The sequence below is a fragment of the Macrobrachium rosenbergii genome, chromosome 46 (assembly GCF_040412425.1).
Source record: "Macrobrachium rosenbergii isolate ZJJX-2024 chromosome 46, ASM4041242v1, whole genome shotgun sequence".
NCBI lineage: Eukaryota > Metazoa > Arthropoda > Malacostraca > Decapoda > Palaemonidae > Macrobrachium > Macrobrachium rosenbergii.
The window spans coordinates 54,539,695-54,566,194 of NC_089786.1; the positions used below are offsets into that span (position 1 = coordinate 54,539,695).

Here is a 26,500-nt window from a genome sequence, read left to right on the forward strand (position 1 = left end):
GATTTTTTTAATGTTAAAATTGTTTTTTTTTTTTTTTGCTAAAAAAACCTGATTTCTCCTCGTACCTCTTCCCTTGACCGTCAAGTTTCTCTCTCTCTCTCTCTCTCTCTCTCTCTCTTTCTCATTCTTGTACCTCTCATCCTAAAGGTACCCAGGCGAACCAACCTATATGGTTCTACGACAATCTCTCCAGCTTTGCCCAAGCTTTGGCCATCTATTCCTCCCTCCGTTTTCCCAGAATCATTTAGGAACCTGGCCGCACTCTTCCTCATTCCATTGGTCAGTGTGGAAAAGCAAAATCAGGCACCAGCAATAAACTCAGGACTGTGAGACAAGAGGTTACTGGGGAGTTATGCCCCCCCCCACCCACGGTCGATCCGCAGAGAGAGAGAGAGAGAGAGAGAGAGAGAGAGAGAGAGAGAGAGAGAGAGAGAAGCTCCTTCCTTCCTTCCTCTTGAGATTTGCCATGGAGGGCCCTCGACCAGATTCGGCGTGACGTCAGAGGAGGAGGAGGAGGAGGAGGAGGAGGAGGAGGAGGAGGAGGAGGAAGAGGAGGAGGAGGAGGAGGAGGAGGAGGAGGAGGAGGAGGAGGAGGAGGACGAGGAGGACGAGGCCAGAACCGTTGATAATGACCAACCCACTCGATGGCAACGCCTTTTGAGTATATTTTTTTTTTTTTTTTTTATCTATTTTTTTTTATTTTTTATATTTTTGTATTTTGTATTTTTTATTTTTTGCATTTTTAATAATGATTTTATCAGTTTTTTATATTTTTTTAATCTTTTTTATATTTTCGTGTTTTTGTATTTTTTATTTTTTGCATTTTCAAAAAATTTTTTATATCTTTTTTTTATCTTTTTTGTATTTTTAAAAATCTCTCTCTCTCTCTCTCTCTCCGTTACTCTTAACTGTCAGTATTTCTGTCCAATTCAGTCTATGTACTGTCCTTTATCCAAAATCACTTTTCATTACAGGTACCTCTCTCTCTCTCTCTCTCTCTCTCTCTCTCTCTTAGTGATACCTCACTGTCCAATTCTCTGTCTCATTCTGTCCATTTCAACGCGAATTCTGTCCAGATTTTTAAAACTCATGAACCATTTCCAATCGCAAAGAGAGAGAAACAAAAATGCTGACGACACGAATTGAACAAAAGAAAGAGACGTCTGCGCAGCACCTCTCTCTCTCTCTCTCTCTCTCTCTCTCTCTCTCTCTCTCTCTCTCTCGTCGAATGTTCTTTTCATTTACTGCTGATTCAACAGGGGCTTTCACACTTCACGGCCACTAAAAAGGAGAGAGAGAGAGAGAGAGCCGGGAGGCCATGAAATTGTCCAAAGGCAATTAGGACAAAAGGAAGGATTAAAGAATTTCTGTCAAGGAAAGTAGTTAAAATCCTACGAAGGAGTTTAAAGGAATATTTTTTACACACACACACACACACACACACACACACACACACACACACACACACACACACACACACACACACACATACATATATATATATATATATATATATATATATATATATATATATATATAATATCTTGGTTCCCTTCTGAATAATACTCCGACGGGACTTACGCTTTATCACAGGACGAGATTGTGCCCGTGAGGTCCTCGAAGCCCCCCTCTGGGAACTCGAGGGCGCTCCCGAAGGCATTCCTGAAGGACGGGAGGGCCATGCCCCACGAGTGCCTGCACTTGAGGCGAAGGGGCAAGCCCTCCCGGGGGCAGAATAAAGGCAACTCCAGCTTCCTCTTCCGAGTCTGAGGGCATTTGAGACTGCCTTCCTGCGGGAGCAACACGCCCCTGACGTTGCTGTCCTGCAGGGCGCAGGGGTAGGCAGAAGAGACGCTTCTCAGGGACAGAGGGCCTCTGCTGCTGCGTCCGTTGGCCGGTTCTGCCAAGGGGCACACCCAGCCTTCGTCAGCGGAGTTGTTGACGCACATAACTGCACTGGATGCCCTCCTTGGGGGAAACCTTGAGTCTTCAGAAATTGAGTTTCTGGGCCAAGTCACTGGCGAGATCTCATGACGAAGGCGAAGCCCTTACGAAAATGAAATATATTTCACTGATTTTCAGTGACTGGGCGCTAGAGGGTGTCAGTGTCCTACCCTTGGAAGAGATCAGATATGTTACTCGTTGTTTGCAACAGTTATAAGTGAGATTTTTCTGTGTCGTCTTACTTCCTAATGAGCGCCATATTCTTTGGAAGCTTGAATCTCGAGTCAGTGGCCCCTTTGGTGGGCTTGTTCTATATGAATAGGGTTCATCTTCTGAATAATAATAATAATAATAATAATAATAATAATAATAATAATAATAATAATAATCCAAATGGTAAGCCAAGCACTTGATTGCTAATTCCAAGGACACATTTTCAACAGACATCCAGCTGTAGGGAAGCAAAAGACTTTCCCAGATAAAATATACTTCACTGATTTCACTGGTCACTAGAAGCACTAGAAGGTACCAATGTCCTTCCCTCTGAAGAAATCAACTATGGTACTCCTTGCTTGCAACAAATATAAAGTTAAAACAGGCACTGACTGCGAATTCCAAGAGCACACACTCAACAAACATCCAGTTGTCCACTGGAAGGTAAGCACCAGAGATCCTACAATGTATTACACGACGGGTTAGGGGTTACTGCAGGTGTGTGTGAGGGGAAGGGGGGGAGTATCCTAGAGTAACATGCCCCTGAAAGCCAGCGGGGGTGAGTGAAGGGGGGAAAGAACCCCCCCAGGTAAGACATCCCTTTCCTCAGGCTTCAGCACTGTGGAAGCAAGTTCTCCCAGACCAGTCACATTCTCCAGGTTCATGTTCTGTTTACGTTTACTATAAAGAATTGTAGTAAATTTTACTATAAGGAATTGTAGTAAATCCACAACTTACGTTCATTCATAAAACATTCATTCATCCCCTCTTATAACACTACTTGCAAAAATTCACCAATTACAGTTTGGAAGCTTCCAGGACCATCAACTTCCAAATTTCCAGACACTCCAGTGACCCTCTTCCAGGCCTGTGGACTGATGGGGGTGCCCTCTGAATAGGAAGGAGGAATAGGAGGTAGGGAGAGGCAGACGCCAGTAGATATCAGTACCTCTGAAGAGGTAGGGAAGGAAGGAATGACTCTCTCTGAACACAATGTGACGAATATCTGTCACAGAGAATCTAGTTTAATCTCGCCCTTCTAAGTTATTCATACATTCACCATTGTGAGCTGAGGTATCAAGGGGCCTCCTGTTGATTGTTAGCATTATTTTTCTTTATTTTCTCTCTCTTTATTCCCCTCTTTATTCCCTCTTCGCCAGGGGCCGTTAAAGAATAGTTGTTTGGCTATTGTAGAATTATGATGTCGGATGTCTGGATAAAATGAATTGTTTGTTTAGGGTTTTTTTATTAACGCTTTCTTTTTTGAAGCAAGAGCCCGTGCTAGCAAAAAAAGCCAGTTTCGTTTAGCCACGGTCTTTGTCTAGAAGAGAATTTCTATGTTGTTATTATTATTATTATTATTATTATTATTATTATTATTATTATTATTATTATTATTATTACTTTGATACTAAATATTTGAATCTTGTAAAATATTACTGTAATGCAATACACGTACACAGGATTATGTATAAGAGTGTGTAGGTGTATTTAATTATAAGGGTGTATTTTAATTATAATAATATTTTATATATATATGTAATATATATATATATATATATATATATATATATATATATATATATATATATATATACATACATACAGAGAGAGAGAGAGAGAGAGAGAGAGAGAGAGAGAGAGAGAGAGAGAGAGAGAGAGAGAGAGAGAGAGAGAGAGAGGTCTTAGCAACAGCAGAATTAAAATGGTCTCCACCTCCGAAAGCACGTGTATGTGCGTATGTGAGTGTGCATGTGTGTTTGTGCGCGTACTCATAAGCGCTTTTAAAAGCTTGCGCGTTTGTCCCAGAACAAAAAAAAACAAGAAAAAAAAATTGGAACAAAAGAGAAATTCGACCCAGACAATGGAACGAAACAATGGCTCTGGCGAAAAAAAAAGATCTTATGCATGCACCCGAGCAGCGAAAAGAGAGAGAGAGAGAGAGAGAGAGAGAGAGAGAGAGAGAGAGAGAGAGAGAGATATTTAGAATATAGAGAGAGAGAAATTTAGGAGATAGAGGAAGAGAGAGAGAGAAAAATTTATGAGAGAGAGAGAGAGAGAATGGGGAAAGAAATTTAAAGAGAGAAATTTAGGAGAGAGAGAGAGAGAGAGAGAGAGAGAGAGAGAGAGAGAGAGAGAGAGAGAGAGAGAGAAATTTAGAAGATAGAGAAGAGAGAGAGGGAGAGAAAGAAATTTGTGAGAAAGAAATTTTTAGGACGGGAGAGAGAGAGAGAGAGAGAGAGAGAGAGAGAGAGAGAGAGAGAGAGAGAGAGAGAGAGAGAGAAGGGGGAAATCGATTAGAAAGAGAAAGAGAAAATGAGGAGAGAGAGAGAGAGAGAGAGAGAGAGAGAAACAAGCAAGCCAAATTCTCTCCAAGAAACTGGGCGTCACGTAAAATCGCAGAGGAAAAAAATAACTAACTGGCAACTCTGGCCATTGGACACTCACTGTCACCTGGGCTAATCTGTGGTTGATTACAGGTAGACTGGACAACAATCGCTTACCTGTGGAGAGAGAGAGAGAGACTATTAGAAACGCTTTAACTGAATAGGATCATTTGTGGTTTGGTTAAAATGCGTTAGAATTATTTTTTGCTTATATTTTGTAATTACATGTTTGAACAGTTTGTGGACAATAAAAAATGTATAGATTTATATAAAGTATATATTTATATGTATGTATATATATAATATATATATTATATATATAAATGTCTTTTACTGTATTATATATCATAACTATACATATGTAAATATGTATATAAATACATATATATATTCATAAAAATATTAATGAACAAAACCGTTTAATACAGAATTCACTATTACCAAGATATTTTGTGGCTTAGCAAAAAAAAAAAAAAAAAAATGAACACCAAAACACGCATGAAAAGATTCCCCACAATGAAGAAGAAGAAGAAGAAGAAGAAGAAGAAGAAGAAGAAGAAAAAGAAGAAACAACATTCCAGGATTCCTGGAATCTCCGGTGAGTTCCAGCCATCCACATCGGGGCATTTCCATTTTCCAGCTAAACCAATGATGGCCAAAGAGGTCCTCTCCTCTTCCAAGCAGTGTAGGGGAGAGGGGGGTGTGGGGTGATTGGCTCACCCTACACCCCTCTCACCCATTCCTCAACCCCCTCCCCTTCGCTTGGAGGAGGGGGGAAGGGGGAGGGGGAAGGTTTCCAGCAAGAAGACAGGGCCTGGATCGCTGAAGTAGCTTTTGGTAAGTTTTGGCTGGTGGGGGGGGGGCGGGGGGAAATTTGATCATAAGGGCAGAAGGGAAAGCCATTTTGTTTATTGGAATCTGTTCGTGGTAAGTGGAGAGAGAGAGAGAGAGAGAGAGAGAGAGAGAGAGAGAGAGAGTATATACATATATTTATATATATAAACCTCATGTTTTCCCAGGTTATATAATCCACTCCAGTTTTTCCTAAGCTGCAATTTGAGGAGAGAGAGAGAGAGAGAGAGAGAGAGAGAGAGAGAGAGAGAGAGAGAGAGAGAGAGAGAGAGAGGCCAACCACTTCCCACAAACCTTCCTTGATTTAAGTTAGTTTCAATATCATTTGCATGGGAATGATGCTTCCTAAGCTCCTCAGGTTGTGTAATGGGAAAGCTCTCTCTCTCTCTCTCTCTCTCTCTCTCTCTCTCTCTCTCTCTCTCTCTCTCTCTCTATATATATATATATATATATATATATATATATATATACATACATATATATAAGGGTGTAAGGCTAGCAACCTCATCCCCAAAAACCTTACCGGGAAAAATAAAATACTATTTATTCCTACTGCCACCTCTTCACAAGTTGAAAATGTCTGTTATACATTTATCAGAAACCCAGACAGACAGATAGACAGAATAACAGACAGATAGATTATTCCAACAATAAGCCCCTCACCTCCACGTGGGTGGCTCAGCGGAGAGCAGAGACAACAGTCACTGTATCATTCAGCCTCCAAGTACTGAATCGAAGTTAAGATTCTATGCATGTAACTTTTAAAAATATTAGCCATTTCAAATCCCTGTATAAAATATTAGATAATTTATGCAGGAGAGAGAGAGAGAGAGAGAGAGAGAGAGAGAGAGAGAGAGAGAGAGAGAGAGAGAGAGAGGTGTAATCTAACAGTAATGGAAAATCTTCCTGGAGGCTGAGACGACAATTACCAAACTCTTTTGACGACGGAAACATCAAAGACAGAGTTTCCTTTCTAGAAGAAGAAGAAGAAGAAGAAGAAGAAGAAGAAGAAGAAGAAGGAGAGAGAGAGAGAGAGAGAGAGAGAGAGAGAGAGAGAGAGAGAAAGAGAGAGAGAGAGAGAGATGAGGCAAGGGGTTGATTAAGCCTTAATTAGACCCTTTGGAGTTTGATGGTTGCAATTTTTTATATATATTTTTTCCCTCAAAAAAAATACATATAAAAATATCTGAATGATATTAGGCTTCGTTATCTACTGATGAAGTTCGTCTGCTGTTTGTTTATTGGTCCGTTTGTTTGTATGTGAGTTTGTTTGTTTGTTTGTGAAATGATTTAAGGAAATAGTTATTGGGATAAATGTAAGATTCTCATTTTAATAAGAGTAGATATATAAATTCAATGACTCCAAATGTAATTTATACATTATACATATACATATAAATATATATACATATATATTAACATATATACATTATATATATACACATATACATATGAATATCTTATGTATACATGTATGATTGTTCCATATAGCTGGTCATATTAAAACAACATTAATGATCGTATGCATATATGTATGGTTGTTCCATAGAACTGGTAAGCAAAACAACATTCTTCAATGTACTATATATACATGTATGATTGTTCCAGTAGGTAAAACAACAATCTGGAATTCATATACATATGTATGATTGTTCCATTTCACTGCTAACAGCAAAACAACAGCATGAGTTCCATTTCACTAACAGCAAAACAAGAGTTTGAAAGCTCCATTTCACTAACAGTAAAACAACAATCTGGAATGTCCGTGCGCATATACGTCTGCAAATACAAACGCACGAACATCTGCTGAAACAACTCTCCCGCGAAACAACAAAACGGAAGAACAACCGCTTTCCTAGAGTGACCTTTGTCATTGTGCCTGACTCCAACCCTTCAGTATCTTCAGGGGAAATCGGGCCTTTCTGTCTGAGCCCTTTGTACAACAGGTGGCTCATTCAGGGGCGGTTTCTAAATCACCTGGGCCTTGCCCCTGAACCCCCTAACCCCTAAAGGCTCCCCTGACACTCCCCCTTTTCTTTTCCCACCCCTTATCCAAACCCTTTCGCTCCCTTTCCCATATTTTCTTCCCTGTCTGATGATTTAGGGGAAGGGGCAGGGAGGTATAAATAAATAAATAAATAAATAAATAAATAAATAAATAAAAAAAAATATATATATATATATATATAGAGAGAGAGAGAGAGAGAGAGAGAGAGAGAGAGAGAGAGAGAGAGAGAGTTCGCTACACCTTTGGAATAACTTATACCCAAAGGTGATTATAACTGATACACTTACCAAATATATAATTCCCCTTGGGTGAAAGTTATTCCCAAAGTATAGTGAATTCTCTCTCTCTCTCTCTCTCTCTCTCTCTCACACACACACTCTCTCTCTCTCTGTCTCTCCTATAAAATAATATACAACGTATATTCTTTTATTATAAATTGTATTACAATCTGGGTGTACGTAAACGATATTTGTGGCTGATTATTTGTCAATAGTATGTATGTATGTATGTATGTATGTATGTATGTATGTGTCGTTTGTGCATGCAAGCACACAAACACCGACTTGTGGCACCAAGATAACGAGGTTCATAGGCAACTGAGAGAGCGATAAAGAATAAAAAACGCGGTGAAATACGACTATGAATTTTTTATGAATGGGCCGTTAAATTATTTATGAATGGGGCCCTTTTACTATACAGGCTACGCCTCTACGCCGAGCTACCTGAATGCCCTCTCTCTCTCTCTCTCTCTCTCTCTCTCTCTCAGTGAAGCAACGGTCCGTGTTTACCTGTTTGTTACGTTCCGGACGAGTGAGTACAAGCTTCTATAACTAGTGAGTAAAATCTGAGACCAGTGAGTACAAGCTTCTATAACTAGTGAGTAAAATCTGAAACCAATGAGTACAAGCTTCTATAACTAGTGAGTGAAGTCTGAAACCAGTGAGTACAAGCTTCTAGAACTAGTCAGTAAAGAATTTCTAAAACCAATGAGTACAAGCTTCTATAACTAGTCAGTAAATAACTTATAAAACCATTGAGTACAAGTCTCTATAACTAGTCAGTAAATAACTTCTAAAACAATGAGTACAAGCTTCTATAACTAGTGAGTAAAACCTTCTAAAACCAGTGATTAAAACCTAAAACCAATGGTTACAAGCTTCTATAACTAGAGGGAAAACCTTCTAAAGCAAGTGAGTATAAGCTTCTATAACTAGTGAGTAAAAACCTTCTAAAACCAGAGAGTACAAGCTTCTATAAATAGTGAGTAGAAACCTTCTAAAACCAGTGAGTACAAGCTTCTATAACTAGTGAGTAGAAACCTTCTAAAAACAGTGAGTACAAGCTTCTATAACTAATGAGTGAACACCTTCTAAAACCAGTGAGTACAAGCTTCCATAACTAGTGAATAAAACCTTAGAAAACCAATGAGTACAAGCTTCTATAACTAGTGAGTAAAGGCTTTCTAAAACCAGTGAGTACAAGCTTCTATAACTAGACAGTAAAACCCTTCTAAAACAAATGAGAACAAGCTTCTATAACTAGTGAGTACAGCCTTCTATAACTAGTGAGTAAACCCTTCCATAACTAGTGAGTAAAACCTAAAACCAGTGAGTACAAGCTTCTATAACTAGTGGGTAAAACCTTATAAAACCAATGAGTTCAAGTTTCTATAACTAGTGAGTAAAGACCTTCTAAAACCAGGGAGTACAAGCTTCTATAACTAGTGAGTAAAGACCTTCTAAAATCAGTGAGTACAAGCTTCTATAACTAGTGAGTAAAAACCTTCTAAAAACAGTGTGTACAAGCTTCTATAACTAGTGAGTAAAACCTTATACAAAGACGAAGTACAAGCTTCAATAACTAGTGAATAAAACCTTATAAAACCAATGAGAACAAGCTTCAATAACTACTGAGTAAAAACCTTATAAAACCAACGAGTAGAGGCTTCTAAAACCAGTGAGTAAAATTTCTTCAAAAATCATTGATCAAAAACCTAAAACCCAATGAGAAAAAAAAAAACCAATGAGTAAAAACCTTAAAAAACTAGTAAAAACTAAAAACAATGAATAAAAAACTTCTAAAACCAGTGAGAAAAAACCTTCTAAAACCAATTATTCAAAACCTAAAACAAAAAGTAAGGAACATATAAAACCAATGAGTTAAAACCTTAAAAACTAATGAGTAAAATCTTTCTACAACCAATTAGTAAAACCATAAAGCCAATGAAGAACAACTAGAAAGATTAAAAGCCTTCAAAAACCAATGAGTAAAAACCTTCTAAAACCAATTATTAAAAACCTAAAACCAAATATTAAAAACCTATAACCAAGGAGGAAACATTAAAAGCCCTAAAAAAACAATGAGTAAAAGCCTTCAAAACCAATTACTAAAAAACCTAAACCAATTATTAAAAACGTAAAACCAGTGAGTAAAAAACCTTAAAAAACAAGAAAAAGCTTCCAAAACCAATATGAGAAAGCCTAAAGCCAATGTCTAAAAACCTAAAACGATTATTAAAACCTGATAAAACCAACAAGAAAAAATCTCTTAAAACCAACGAGTGATACCTTCCAAACCCAATGAAAAAACTTAAAAATAAACGAGTAAAAACCTTATTAAAACCAATCAATAAAAACCTTATAAAACCAATTATTAAAAACCTAAAACCAAATAGTAAAAACCTTCAAAAACCTATGAGTAAAGCCATATAAAACCAACGAGTAGAACCTTCTACACCTAACGACAAAAAACTTAAAACCAATCAACAGAAACCTTATAAAACCAATTATTAAAAACCTTATAAAACCAATCACCAAAAGTCCTATAAAACCAACTATTAAAAGCCTAAAACCAATTATTAAAAACCTTCCGAAATACACAGGTCCAAGAACTTCACTCTGAACACATAGCGAGGAGTTCCTTCACGCTGCCAGCCACCAGGTTTGGGTTTCAAGGGCAGAGCCGGGCAACATTTCCCCTTTAAGCAGAGAGAGAGAGAGAGAGAGAGAGAGAGAGAGAGAGAGAGAGGGATATGCAAGCGTATTCTGATTGCTGTCATGGTGAACGTTATTTTATTGAATAGAGAGAGAGAGAGAGAGAGAGAGAGAGAGAGAGAGAGAGAGAGAGAGAGAGAGAGAGACTTTAAGGAAAAGAGAAAGATAGAAAGTAAAGAAAAAAGAGAGAGAATTTTTGAGAGACTTTAAGGAAAAGAGAGAGAGAGAGAGAGAAGAGAGAGAGAGAGAGAGAGAGAGAGAGAGAGAGAGAGAGAGAGAGAGAACCTTTACGGAAAGAAAAAAGATTGAAAGAGAGAGAGAGAGAACCTTTACGGAAAGAAAAGATTGAGAGAGAGAGAGAGAGAGAGAGAGAGAGAGAGAGAGAGAGAGAGAGAGAGAGAGAGAAAATATGCAAACGCATGCTCATAGCTACCACGGTGACTATTATATTACAGAGAGAGAGAGAGAGAGAGAGAGAGAGAGAGAGAGAGAGAGAGAGAGAGAGAGAGAGAGAGAAATGTTGCCCGCAGCGCATAAATTTAAAGCAACCTACTTTAATGACAAAGTCAGCCTGCTTGTGAGAGCGTTCGCGTTCGAATCCCGAGAAAGGATCGATTATCCTCACAGGGAATTCGTATTCAACTTACCAGTGATAAGTTACAGTTAGGACAGGTATGGGGCTAGCAGCTTCACGCTTTTGAAAGCACTCCACTTTAGTGACGAAGAAAAACATGGCCTTCGAGTATAAACATGCTTTTCTTTCCAAGCACAAACAGGCATGAGTAAAATTGGGTTGCTTGAGAGGTGGGGGTGGGTGACTCATGGCTCCTCAGTAAATACTCATTAGATGGGGTAATGAGTTTTGGTAAAGAGTTTTAACACGAGTTTTTCTTTGGGCAGGTTGGCACCAGCAGAGAGAGGTAATTAAGATATTATTATTATTATTATTATTATTATTATTATTATTATTATTATTATTATTATTATTATTATTATTATTATTATTGTGTAATTAAAATCCACAATTATATAATAAATGTTAATATATAATTGTGGATTTTATTACACTGTTTTTCACGATATTGTCAATTTCTTAGCATTATTATTATTATTATTATTATTATTATTATTATTATTATTATTATTATTATTATTCAATCAAAGTAAATCTATAACAAATATGAATCCTAAATTTTCACAAAAATTTTAAAAAATACAAAATATATAAAAAATAAAAAACTAATATTATTATTATTATTATTATTATTATTATTATTATTATTATTATTATTATTAAAAAAAGTGAATCAAAATAAATTTATAACAAATATGAATCCTAAATTTTCATAAAAAAATTTACAAATACAAAAAATATACATATATAAAAATATATATATATATTATATATATATATATAATATATATATATATATATATATATATATATATATATATATAATATTATATATATATATATATATATATATATATATATATATATATATATAAAAATTACTTGACAGCAAGGACAGATTCAGCAAGAAGCTATTCAGTCCATCTTTAAATATATAAAAAATAAAAAAAGAAGAGGGACAGGGAATATGACCTTGAGTAAGAGTGGAGGAGGGAGAGGAGGAGGAGGAGGAGGAGGAGGAGGAGTTGAAGGGTTGAGGGAAAGGGGGTACAAGGAGGAGAGGTTGACAAGAAGTGGCCTCAACCTTCAAGAAGTTTGAGATGAAGACTTGAGTGCTACTGAGTGTTGGAGAGAGAGAGAGAGAGAGAGAGAGAGAGAGAGAGAGAGAGAGAGAGAGAGAGAGAGAGAGAGAGAGAGCACGAATTACTATGTATAAAACAAAACAGCACCTCAAGAACCACTTGTCCCAAAGACCTCAAATTGAAAAATCATTCTGAAAAATCATATTTCCTACAATTCAAATATAAATCTTCAAAAAATATAGATACCCCCTTCGTCAGGCGGTTCCTGGTGACCTGATATGACCTATCCATCTTAGGGTAGATATAATTTGGCCCCAAGGGCATGGCCTGGATGCCCCAGGGGCATGGCCGGAGTGCTAGCAGTATAAATCTTCAAAAAATATAGATACCCCCTTCGTCAGGCGGTTCCTGGTGACCTGATATGACCTATCCATCTTAGGGTAGATAGAATTTGGCCCCCAGGGGCGTGGCCGGAGTGCCAGCAGTAAAAGGTCTTGCCCGTGGCACTGACAGAGTGCCACAAGAGAGGTTACAGGCTCATTAAGTGGAGTGGCACTCGTGTGGTGTATGGTGGTTAGTTAAGGCAGTAATTCGGAGCTTAGTACTCTCTCTCTCTCTCTCTCTCTCTCTCTCATTTACAAGCCTAAACATATACAGTATATAAGCACACATACGCCTCTCTCTCTCTCTCTTTTTTGCTCTTTAACAAACCAGCTAACACGCACACTTTTCCCCCTCTCTCTCTCTCTCTCTCTCTCTCTCTCTCTCTCTCTCTCTCTCTCTCTCTCTCTTACAAGCCTAAACACACATATACGCCTCTCTCTCTCTCTCTCTCTTTCTTACAAGCCTAAACACATATATGCACATCTCTCTCTCTCTCTCTCTTTTACAAGCCAAAACACACACACACACACACACACACATTTCTCTCTCTCTTTAACAAGCCTAAACATATATACACACACATACGCCTATCTCTCTCCCTCTCTCTCTCTCTCTACACACACCTATACACTCCTCTCAGGTAAAGCATTGTGTGAAGAGTAACACAAAAAACGATTTAACTCTAAAATCCCATTGTTTTCTTAACTCATTCATACAACCATTCCCATTTTTCATTCATAATTTCCGAACGTAAAACCTGCTATTCATTCATGATTTCTTACTACGTAATCGGTGTTTTCTGGACAGCGTATAATAATCAAAGCCACCGAAGATAGAGCTATCTTTCGGCGGTCTTGGTATAATGCTGTATAAGCCGCGGCCCGTGAAACTTTAACCAGGGGCTGGTGGTGGCCTGGCCTATGTCGTATATATATATGAGAGAGAGAGAGAGAGAGAGAGAGAGAGAGAGAGAGAGAGAGAGAGAGAGAGAGAGAGAGAGAGTTAAAACCACCCCCACAAGCTGAGACAAAATTACCCCACAGGAATAAAATTTGCCTAAGCACCACATATGCTAATAGAGAGAGAGAGAGAGAGAGAGAGAGAGAGAGAGAGAGAGAGAGAGAGAGAGAGAGAGAGGCAAGCACTCGAGAAACATCTAACTATTAAATTGCGAGTCTTTAAAAGGCCGTAAAAGCCAAAATGTGAAGGATGGCCTAAGAATTACGACCGTGTGTACATTAGCAAGGGTCCCATATTCATGACAGCGTCACCTTTATGACGCCTTTGATTTATATGTACGAGAGACAGGTGCGGTGGGGATGCTCTCTCTCTCTCTCTCTCTCTCTCTCTCTCTCTCTCTCTCTCTCTCTCTCTCTATTAGCATGTATTGTGTTGAAGCCGATTTTGTTCCAAAAGATAATTTTGTTAATTCTTGAAGTGCTGGTATTAACTCTCTCTCTCTCTCTCTCTCTCTCTCTCTCTCTCTCTCTCTCTCTCTCTCTCTCTCTCAATTTGCATTGATGAGTTTAAGCTAATTTTGTTGTCTGTTGCAGAGCTGACTTTGGCTCTCTCTCTCTCTGTCTCTCTGTCTGTCTCTCAATTTGCATAGTTGCTGTTTAAGCTAATTTTATTCCTGTTGCAGATTTGAATGACTAAAGTTCTCTCTCTCTCTTTCTCTCAGTAAGGCAAATATAAGTTTCTTTTCAAGATGAGAGAAGATCTCTCTCTCTCTCTCTCTCTCTCTCTCTCTCAGTAAGGAAAATATACATTTCTTTTCAAGATGAGAGCTCTCTCTCTCTCTCTCTCTCTCTCTCTCAGTAAGGCAAATATACATTTCTTTTCAAGATGAGAGAAGCCCTCTCTCTCTCTCTCTCTCTCTCTCTCTCTCTCTCTCAAGACCACGCGAAAACACCTGCAGTTCGAATCTTCATAAAGCGTTTATTTTTTCAGCTCTCGTCTTCAAATTTAGACCATTCGCCCTTACCCACTGCCAAGATGATGATGATGATGATGATAATGATGATAATAATAATGATGATTATGATGATGATGATTATGATAATTATTCATCATATTACTCCTCATCATTATTGTAACAAGCAAAAAATGCGCCGAAGAAATCACAATTTTTCTGTACAGCGTTTAATAATCAAGGCCACCGAAAATAGATCTATCTTTCGGTGGTCTCGGTACAATGCTGTACTGGCCGTGGTGGCCCGGCATATATCGTTGCCATACGCACGGTCATGGCTAACTTTAACCTTGATTAAAATAAGAACTACTGAGGAGCCTAGAGGGCTTCAATTTGGTATGTTTGATGATTGGGGGGTGGATGATCAACATACCAATTTGCAGCCCTCTAGCCTCGGTAGTTTTTAAGATCTGAGGGCGGACAGAAAAAGTGCGGACAGAAAAAAATGCGGACAGAGAAAGTGCGGACAGAAAAAGTGCGGACAGAAAAAAGTGCGGACAGAAAAAAGTGCGTACAGGAAAAAGTGCGGACAGGAAAAAGTGCGGACAGAAAAAAGTGCGGACAGAAAAAGTGCGGACGAACAGACAAAGCCGGCACAATAGTTTTCTTTTACAGAAAACAAAAAATAATGAAAATATAAATTATAATATCAATATGAACTTCTGGAAGAATAAAAAAAGTATGATAAAGAGATATACGAAGCAGAGAGAATAAATACGGGAGTTTCAAGGGAAAGATGTAGATCCCAAAGGAAAAAAATACGGGTACGTGAGAATAAATACGGGTCGTGGAAAAAACACGGGTATATTACGATAAATACAGGTCGAGGAAAGGAAATACGGGTACATGATCTATGATAAAATACGCGGGTCGTTGGAAAGATATACGGGCGTGGTAATAAATACGGTTCGAGGAAAAAACACGGGTAAATGGTAATAAATGCGGGTCGATCGAAAGAAATACGGCCATGCTAATAAATACGGGTCGATGGAAAGAAATACGGGAACACGATGATAAATACGGTTAGAGGAAAAAACACGAGTACATGGTAATAAATACGGGTCGATGGAAAGAACTACGGGTACATGATGATAAATACGGTTCGAGGAAAAAACACGGGTATACGATAATAATTACGGGTCACTGAAAAAATACGGGCACTTTAAAATAAATGTAAAATACGGATCCATACAAATAAACACGGACCGGGGAAAAAATACGGAAACTAGAACAAATACTTCTGGACGAAAAAAATAATGTGGAACGAGACTAAACACGGGTCCATATTCACAGCCATCACACGGAAATTAACACGGCTGAAGCGAATAAGTAAGGCTGCCGGGGAGAATAAATCGAGAGCCAATGATAATAAACGACGCCAGAGAAAATAAATTCAGCGCTAGAGAGAGAGAGAGAGAGAGAGAGAGAGAGAGAGAGAGAGAGAGAGAGAGAGATCAACACCTGCTGCAAAGTCTTTTATTTTAATGGGAGAAATGTCAAGTGAAGATTCTGCCTGCAAATTCCATATGTGGCAGGTGACGGAGATGCTCTCTCTCTCTCTCTCTCTCTCTCTCTCTCTCTCTCTCTCTCTCACTTATTAATGACCTTGGTCACACCAGCAAACTTTGATGATCACTTCCATCAACTTATACTAATCTGCTTAGCTCCTCGAGGCTACATATTCTCTCTCTCTCTCTCTCTCTCTCTCTCTCTCTCTCTCTCTCTCTCTCTCTCTCTCTCTCTCTCTACTTTAAGGCCAGGTATGGCGCTCCTAGACACACCAAGTCGCTCCTCGTCCAATCAATATTCAGTTACGTCAGCTTACTACTATGGGGAGTCTCTCTCTCTCTCTCTCTCTCTCTCTCTCTCTCTCTCTCTCTCAGTTCCTCCTTTCTCTCTCTATTTCACTTCCTCCTTTCTCTCTCTATCTCAGTTCCTCGTTTCTCTAGCTCTCTCTCCCTCTCTCTTTCTCTTCACTCCCTCTTATTCCACCTTTCTCTAGCTCTCTCTCACTCTCTCCCTCTCTTTCTCATTCATCCGTTTTCTCTCTCTCATTCGTCCTTTCTCTCTCTCTCTCTCTCTCATTCCACCTTTCACTAACTCTCTCCCTCTCTTTCTCATTCCTCCTCTCTATCTCATTCCTCCTTTCTCTCTCTCTCTCTCTCTCTCTCTCTCTCTCTCTCTCTCTCTCTCTCATTCATTTAGCATCTATCTCTCCTTTCAATCTCGTAAACCTGAGGTCCCCATCCCACTTGTAGTAAGTTAAACTCCCCCCCGCCTCTCTCTCTCTCTCTCTCTCTCTCTCTCTCTCTCTCTCTCATCCCCAAACGCTCGAGGGCAGGAGTGGATAGGATCCTTCGCCCTTCCCCAATTTCCGTATCCTTAAGTTGAGTAGGATCTGAATTACGCAAGGCCTTGACGCTAGGAATAAATTACCTATTATCATTATTATTATTATTATTATTATTATTATTATTATAACCAAAAGGAATTTTCACCCTTTCAACCATCCTCAAATACCCGAATAATCATACGGTTCTGGCACCGACATCAACGAGAACCCTGATAGCAACTGGGCACTGAGGTGCCACCATACCCAGTTGGCACTCGGGCATAGAAAGCAAAGTGCCACACGGCTTTTTAGAAAGCAACAGGAGGGGAATATTCCTTTAATGGGGAAATTATATGGTGCCAAGGTGGGATTATACCATCACATTGTTGGCAAATGGTCTCGAATTATCGCGCAGCTGACATCCACACGGAAGTATGGAGTGAGAGAGTTGCCGGTTACTATAATCGATGGGATTTCTGGGGGGGTCATTGGGGTTATGCCGCGTAATCATAGGGTAATTTTCTGTTTTCATTAAGACAGGTATGTTATACCTGTATGCAGCTGTTTATTGATTATGGAAATACATGGATTGGTTTGTTGGTTTAAGAAAGAAACGTAATTTTTGTTTTGTAAGTTTGCAGTTTTTTAAACGTTGAATCCAGACATTTGGTAAATTAGGTAATGGGTATATATACCAAACTGGAGTTCACACGTGCGATAAGATTTAATCATAAGGAAGTAGATGACAGAGAGAGAGAGAGAGAGAGAGAGAGAGAGAGAGAGAGAGAGAGAGAGAGAGAGTGATTATAAGTGTGTGGAAGTTTGAAAGAAACTCTTCAGGCTTAAGGAAAAAAGTATAAATAAAGTTTATATAGTTCTTTTGAAAAGTTCACAAGAGAGAGATAGGGGGTGCGTCTTTTAATTGAGAGAGAGAGAGAGAGAGAGAGTATCAACATCTGTAGCTATTAATAACTAAATAAAACTATGAATATATATATATATATATATATATATATATATATATATATATATATATATATATATATATATATATATATATATACATATATATACCTGCTATTCCTTACACTCATATATTTAAATTCCTCTCAAATTACTATCATAACATTGCGAAAAACAAACAGACCAATCAATGAATCAATAAATAAATAAAATAAATAAATAAAGAAGAGAATATTAAACCGCAAATGGGAGAAAGACACCAACGCTTGTAGGAACCATTTCTGGTATAGGATAATATTTCCCGAAAATTCCTCCAGCCGAGAGGCCTATTCCCCAATGAATATTTATGAGTGGGCTTTATTATGCTTCCCAGGCCTACCTCAATAGGCCTGTTTGCCCGTTTCCGTTCCTCTGCTCTCTCTCTCTCTCTGTCTCTCTCTCTCTCTCTCTCTCTCTCTCTCTTAATTTATTTTTAACTTTTGACTGTGAAAAAAAATATTTTTATAAAAATCAATTCTTTTCAAAAATATGGCTATGAGTGGTTTTGGCTGTAGAATCTGCACAACAGAGAGAGAGAGAGAGAGAGAGAGAGAGAGAGAGAGAGAGAGAGAGAGAGAGAGAGAGAGAGAGAGAGCTGTGTTAAGGAGGGCTCATTTTTAAAGTAAAAATTAGGAGTAAAATATTTTTGTATAATTAAGGAGAGTTAATTGTCTTTTAAAGAGAGCAGATTTCCCGGGAGAGAGAGAGAGAGAGAGAGAGAGAGAGAGAGAGAGAGAGAGAGAGCTTTTAAAACATCTAATGACTCCCCCTACGCGCACGCACGCACGCCCGCGCGCACAGGCTTACAAATGCACCCATACATTCCCCGGGATTTACATAGGCCGGAAGTTGAAAGCGGTTGAGCCACTTCCTTTGAACTGCATTAAACATTCAGACCAAAAGGCCTAAACGGGCTGCTACATCCTCGAAGAGGTACCTCGATGAGGTCGCCTACCTCCCCCTCATCCTTCTCTTCCCCATGGTACCTCGAGGAGGTAGCTATGAGGACGTTCGCGTAGACCACAAGAGGAAGATTAGAATGGGAGAAGCTTTCTTCTGAATTCTCTCTCTTTCTCTCTCTCTCTCTCTCTCTCTCTCAGAGAAGCAATCTGATTTCCCCATACATTAATCCACGCCAGCTGTGAACTATCCCAGCGCTTTCTCTCTCTCTCTCTTTCCCTCCCCCTCTCTCTCTCTCTCTCTTTAAGCCATAAAACAATTTTGTACTTAACACATTCCTCTGCTTCCTCTCTCTCTCTCTCTCATACATTCACAAAATCCACTTCTTCTCTGTCTCTATCTTTCACTACTTTCTCTCTATTTCTTGCCATCTCTCTTTCTCTGTTGCATCAACAAACACACTCTCTCTCTCTCTCACTATCTCTCTCTCTCTCTCTCTCTCTCTCTCTCTCACATACACACACACTCTTTCACAAAAGTACACACACAAAACCGGCCTCTTTCTCTCTCATACACACGCAAAAATTCTCTCTCTCTCTCTCTCTCTCTCTCTCTCCTCGCAGTAAACATCAATTTACCCTCCCGTAAATATAAGCCCTACCCTAACAGTGCCTATATCACCCCCTTACCACCTCCCTCCCTCCCCCCTAATTTAGGGGATACAGACCCCCCTCTATCCCTCCTCACCCCTTCTAGGGAAAGAGGGAACTCCCCCCTCCCTAAATCAAGGGGGTAGGGGAAGGGGGTCCCCACCCCCACGCTCTGCTTTCCCTACACGGGCGAATCCAGGATGGAAATTCCTGGAAGGAATCAGGAAAGGCTTTAAAGGTGAACTTTTCTTCCTTTCTCATTATTATCGTCGTCTTCCCCATTTCCTGCTTTTCATTTCTCTCTCTCTCTCTCTCTCTCTCTCTCTCTCTCTCTCTCTCTCTCTCTCTCTCTCTCTTATTATTTGTTCGTTCTTATTTCTCTTTTTATTTCATTGTTTATAACGTTTTAATTTTTGGTTCAGCATTCTTACGATGCTTTTACTTACAACTTTCTCCTGCTTTCATTCTTCACTTTCTTTCCTTTCCTTATCTCTCTCTCTCTCTCTCTCTCTCTCTCTCTCTTCTGAATCGCTTTAATTGATTGTTCAGCTTTCTCACGATGCTTCTACTTACGACTTTCTCCCGCTTTCATTCTTCACTTTCTTTTCTTCTTTTCTCTCTCTCTCTCTCTCTCTCTCTCTCTCTCTCTCTCTCTCATTTACCAGTTCCTCCCACTGTTATTTAGTTTCAAAATAATCTCAGTCTTTTCATAAAAATATCTTTCAATCAAAATTCACCCGTACGAAAGACTTTCTCTCTCTCTCTCTCTCTCTCTCTCTCTCTCTCTCTCTCTCTCTCTCTCTCTCTCAAGCCAAGCCCAAGCGCAAAAGTACCCGGCCCAAATCTTTCTCTCCTTTCCCCGGGCCCCAGGCGAAGCTAACGAAGAGAGACATAAGTACGCGTGGAATGCACAGGAAAGCGCGCTCGCGCGCCAAATAGACAGCATAACATTCCTGGGGCGTAAATTGAGCGTAATTAAAGAAGAAGAAGGAACTGCGTATGTAGGAGCATTGAGGTGGAGCGTTTATCATCATCATAATTATAGAGAGAAGTCAAGTGGATGAGTTGAGAGAGAGAGAGAGAGAGAGAGAGAGAGAGAGAGAGAGAGAGAGAGAGAGAGAGAGAGAGAGAGAGAGAGAGAGAGAGTTACTAAATGATAAATTTACATGAGAAATTTCATGAGAGAGAGAGAGAGAGAGAGAGAGCTACTGAATGGTAAATTTACAGGAATTTCAGAGAGAGAGAGAGAGAGAGAGAGAGAGAGAGAGAGAGAGAGAGAGAGAGAGAGCCAGTTCACTGAACGATTCTTCACATATGCAAATGTACAGTAAATTGTTTTCTCAACTGTGAGAGAAAGTTGATCTCTCTCTCTCTCTCTCTCTCTCTCTCCAACGCAGCAAAAACAAGGGCCGTACGTACATCGAAAAATAATAAAAATAAAAAGAAATTATCATAACATAACAGGGAGTTTACACTATCAACAGGCAGGCTAGGGGGTTATGACAGGTAGCTAGGGACTAGGGACAGCTAGGGGCGGTGGTGGAGAGGATAGCTAGGGCAGGTAGGTAGCTAGGGAGGGACCGTGGTAGCTAGGGCAGGGTAGCCAGTATGGAAAACAATTCAGCCGAAGCAGAGAGTCTGAAAAACAGAAGTTTGCAATGAGGCGAACAAATACGAGGACACAAAGAGTTCGTTACGAGGTACAGAATGGGAGAGAGAGAGAGAGAGAGAGAGAGAGAGAGAGAGAGAGAGAGAGAGAGAGAGAGAGAGAGAGAGAGTTGTCCCCCAACGCGAGTCTAGAAGATGAATGGAATATTTTGCCAAAATGTGAATACAAATATTAATAATGGGTATTTTCTAACTGGAACAAAGAGAGAGAGAGAGAGAGAGAGAGAGAGAGAGAGAGAGAGAGAGAGAGAGAGAGAGAGAGAACAAAAATCAGAAACAAACAAATATCTAAAAATTTAATAAATATATCAGAGAAGAACTGACATGAGAGAGAGAGAGAGAGAGAGAGAGAGAGAGGTTTTGTCATCTTTTGTTGCAATTCTGCAAAGCTAAAAAACTTCAACAAAAACAGAGGTTATTCATATTGAATGCTATCAATCATGAGAGAGAGAGGAGAGAGAGAGAGAGAGAGAGAGAGAGAGAGAGAGAGAGAGAGAGAGAGAGAGATTTATCTTTTGTCGCAAATGTTCAAAAATAGAGACGCTTTGTTACGCTCTAATCTTTATAGATGAAAGCTATCAATCATGTGTGAATAGAGAGAGAGAGAGAGAGAGAGAGAGAGAGAGAGAGAGAGAGAGAGAGAGAGAGAGAGAGGAATGCATGCAGTTGCTTGTCACCTGCGCTTCTTCCTCTTCTTCTTCTTCTTCTTCTGCTAAGCCTCGGAATGTCGTCACAGTCTGGTAAAGATGGAAAGGACTTGGGAGGTGTGACCTCGACGAGGTCACGGTCTGGCACCCGAGGAGGAGAGAGAGAGAGAGAGAGAGAGAGAGAGAGAGAGAGAGAGAGAGAGGGGAGGTTTCTACTTATTCGTGTCATCTCATTTCACCCCATTTTCCATAAACCCATATCTCTCATAATATTATCTATTTAGGCTTTCATCCCATTTTCTATAAGCCCATATTTCTCATATGTATTTTGACCAATGATGCGTTCCTCTGTTCGCGTGAAATTTGGGAGAGGGGTTCCCTATGGGCCAAGGAATGGGTGAGCGGATTTTGGAATGAATTTGGGTTCTGCAAAAGAAATGGGATTGGTTTATATATATATATATATATATATATATATATATATATATATATATATATATATATATATATATATATATATATATATATATATATATATATATATATATATATATATATATAATATATAAAACGTCTTCTTCGTCATCCCAAATTGTGCATACATTTTGTATACCAGTAGAGCAAAAACTGTGAGAGAGAGAGAGAGAGAGAGAGAGAGAGAGAGAGAGAGAGAGAGAGAGAGAGAGAGAATGAAAATATAAAACGTCTTGTCATCCTAAATTGTGCATACATTTTGTATACCAGTAGAGCAAAAACTGAGAGAGAGAGAGAGAGAGAGAGAGAGAGAGAGAGAGAGAGAGAGAGAGAGAGAGAGAGAGAAGAGAAACCTCACTAAAACAAGCCTCACTACAAGAAAAAAAAGAGCAAAAAAAAAAAAAAAAAAAATCTTGTAAATCAAGATGACAAAAAATGCTCCCAGGGAAGAAAGATTATCCCCAAGCAAGCACGACAGTCTTTGCGAACGAAAACAAATGCAAAGAAAAAAACAATTAAAAACAAATAAAAAAAAATTGGGGGGACAAAGATGATGAAGTTAAAAAAAAGTTAAGAAGGCGCCGAGTCTGGTTGGTGCTTGGAGGGGTTACCAAAGGGGTAATATAATCTTTGTAAGTGTTTTTGTTGAAATGTATGAGTTAAATGCATGCTGTAGAATAATGTATAATGAATAATGAATATTTTTATTCATAATAAAAGCTTCTTTATTGAAAAATATTGAGATATAATGTATGGCGCAGAATAATGAACAATGAATATTCCTATTCATAATGAGTTCATTCATTTATTCATGTATTAAACGAGCATTATACATTATTCATTTAGTAGGGGGGGGAGTTAGGACCCTCCAAATTTCGTGAGGGGTCCAATTCCCTGAGTTGTGATATAATGTCATTTCATTGTAGTGTCATGTCATTGTGGCATTGGATGTATAATGTCGATTGATTTGGCCTCATTATAAAGAAAATGATTCATTACTCAGACGTATATGCTTCATCATACATTGTACCGTACATCATACATTCCAGTACATGGTGTAATGTCATTGTAATCTCATGTCATTATGGCACTGGATGAATAATGTCAACCGATTTGGCCTCATTATAAAGAAAATTATTCATTATTCAAACACATATAGTTCATCATACATTCCAGTACATGATATGTCATTTCATTGTAATCTCACGTCATTATGGCACTTAATAAACTGTATCAGGTAATTTAAAGTCATTATGAATAACATTATTCATTATTCAGATGTATATACTTCATCATACATTGCACTGTTACATCATACATTATAGTCATACTCGCCCACACACTAAAAATGTAACATTTACAATGTATCATGAAGTGTATACGTTTATATAATGAATAACTTTATTTAGAATTAGGTTATAGTATTTTGTAGTGGTTATGGGAGAGTGTATGGATAAAATGTATGATGTAGAATGTATGATGAAATGTATGTTATTTTTATTTATAATGAGGTTGTAGCATTTTTAATGTGAAGGTATGAATAAAATGTATGAAGTACAAAGAATGATGAAATATATGTCTGAATAATGAATGTTATTCATAATGACTTTAAATTAAACGATATAATTTATTAAATGCCATAACAATGACATGGGATTACAATGAAATGACATTATACCATGTACTGGAATGTATAATGTACAGCACAATGTATGAGGAAGTATATGTCTGAATAATGAACCATTTCCTTTATAATGAGGCCAAATCGGTTGACATTATTCATCAAATGCCAAAATGACATGACATTACAATGAAATGACATTATACCACAACTCAGGGAACTGGACCCCTCACGAAATTTGGGGGTCCTAACTCAGCCCCCTTACTAAATAAATAATGTGAAATTATTCTTCCTCAATACATGAATAAATGAATGAACTTACTCATTAAATTTACAATGAAATGACATTACACCACAACTCAGGGAATTGGACCCCTCACGAAATTTGGGGGTCCTAACTCCCTCCCCCAGGCTAAATGAATAATGTATAATTCTCCCTTAATCCATGAATAAACGAGTGAACTTATTCATTAAGTCCACATACGTGTATATGTATATATATATATATATATATATATATATATATATATATATATATATATATATATATATATATATATATATATATATATATAGATTTGTAAGGCCAAAAATATTAATAAACGAATATTTATAAATGCAAATAAAAATATTTAGAGAAATATTTTCACAGGACCCAGGATCTACAGTGGCCCCTCTCTCTCTCTCTCTCTCTCTCTCTCTCTCTCTCTCTCTCTCTCTCTCTCAAAAACAGTATTTGCAAAGCCAAAAATATTAATATATAAATTACGAATATTTATAAATGAAACAGACACATTTGCACAGGACACAGAATGACTTGATATGACCCCCAATCCATACTGGCTCAATCTCTCTCTCTCTCTCTCTCTCTCTCTCTCTCTCTCTCTCTCGCTCTCTCTCTCTCTTTCGCTACTACAACACCAGCACCTGCTATCCGCGGCGCAGTGTTTGGGAAAGGTGGAAGGGGGGTGGGGGGGCGGAGTGAAGGGGGGGTTATAGGATATTTGGGAAGGGGGCCAGGTCCTATACTGCTGATCTGAGCCGGCACGTGGAAAGTGTGGATATTCCTCCCCACCCCACACGCCCAAACCCCCACGCCCACACCCCCACACCCGCGCCACCAGCACCCTCGTGATGGTTATTGATCTGCCCGCCTCTCCCTCTCTCTCTCTCTCTCTCTCTCTCTCTCTCTCTCTCTCTCGAATACACAGAGACAAGCATCAACATTATCATCATTGCCATAATTTTAAGTGTGGCTTCTACTGGTTATTTTGCATAGGAGGCTCTCTCTCTCTCTCTCTCTCTCTCTCTCTCTCTCTCTCTCTCTCTCTCTCTCTCTCTCTCTCTCTCTCATGCCTGCCCCTGACCCTTCCTCGCTCTCAACCAAGGTCATGTACGTTACCAACTGACTGGGGAGAGAGAGAGAGAGAGAGAGAGAGAGAGAGAGAGAGAGAGAGAGAGAGAGAGAGAGAGAGAGATCACTAAAGCTCTCTCTCTCTCTCTCTCTCCAACTGACTGGGGAGAGAAAGAGACACAGAGTGAGACAGAGCATCAATAGAGATAGAGCTAACTTTCTCTCTCTCTCAACAATAGAGCTAACTTTCTCTCTCTCTCTCTCTTTCTCTCCAACTGACTGGGGAGAGAATGAGACAGGGCATCACTAGAGCTATCTCTATCTCTCTCTCTCTCTCTCTCTCTCTTCCCAAATTCGCCAGCCACCCCCCTCCCCCCTTGAAAGGGGGTACGGACAAGGGGGCGCAGCTCCCCCCCAAGAAAAATATTCCCCAGTACCTTTTCCACGACCCTTCATAATCCCATTCCCATTATTCCCATCCCATAAACCACCCCATTATGATCTGACCCTTTCATGCACTGAGAGAGAGAGAGAGAGAGAGAGAGAGAGAGAGAGATAGGATTTATCTACCCTTAAGACATTAAAGTTCAGATATATATTTATATACAGTAAGATACAATAAATGAGAGGTTACATTCTTAAACACGTAAAGGTTAGAGAGAGAGAGAGAGAGAGAGAGAGAGAGAGAGAGAGAGAGAGAGAGAGAGAGAGAGAGTCATCACTAAGGAAAGCACCCCAGTACCAGACAAAGGGGAGACACATTTTTAAATACTTTCTAATATTCAAACCCCCAAACCCGCCCTTTGTCTCTCTCTCTCTCTCTCTCTCTCTGTTTGCCTATTGTCCTATCCTTTTAAAAATACCAAAAGGCCAGAGGGGGTTTTCCCAGGTACATGACACCGCTGATCTCTCTCTCTCTCTCTCTCTCTCTCTCTCTTTAACCTTTCAGGATTTGAGCCAGTAATCCCTCTACTTACGTATTTATCTAATCTACAATGGTCTCTAAAGGATAGGTCAGTTCTCTCTCTCTCTCTCTCTCTCTCTCTCTCTCTCTCTCTCTCTCTCTCTCTCTTTCCAGAGCCTTTAATGTATCTTCCTAAGTACATATTTATCTGATCACATAGATTCTGCGGCTACATTAACTCTCTCTCTCTCTCTCTCTCTCTCTCTCTCTCTCTCTCTCTCTCTCTCTCTCTCTCTCTCAGAAGCCACAGAAATTGCATTACATAATATAATCAATGTAAAAAAAATATATATATATATGTAGATAGATAGATAGATAGATAGATAGATAGATAGATATGTGTGTGTGTGTGTGTGTGTGTGTGTGTAAGTTTGCGCGCGCGCGTACGAGCGCTGAGTCATAGCACCCAGCTGTGAGTC

General features: G+C 39.0%; 1 protein-coding gene across 14 annotated transcripts in view; it reads right to left on the reverse strand.

Annotated features, from left to right (window-relative positions):
* Positions 1-26,500, reverse strand: part of Asator (tau-tubulin kinase asator) — a 220,385-nt gene that overhangs the window by 141,560 nt on the left and 52,325 nt on the right. The window contains exon 2 of one of the 14 annotated variants that reach the window (XM_067089891.1): positions 4,606-4,661. The exons of 12 other annotated variants lie outside the window; for them this stretch is intronic. The gene's annotated coding sequence lies outside the window, so the exon portion shown is untranslated. Of the gene's footprint in view, positions 1-4,605; positions 4,662-26,500 lie in introns of those variants that run through there. One more of the 14 variants, XM_067089884.1, reaches the window with a different exon arrangement.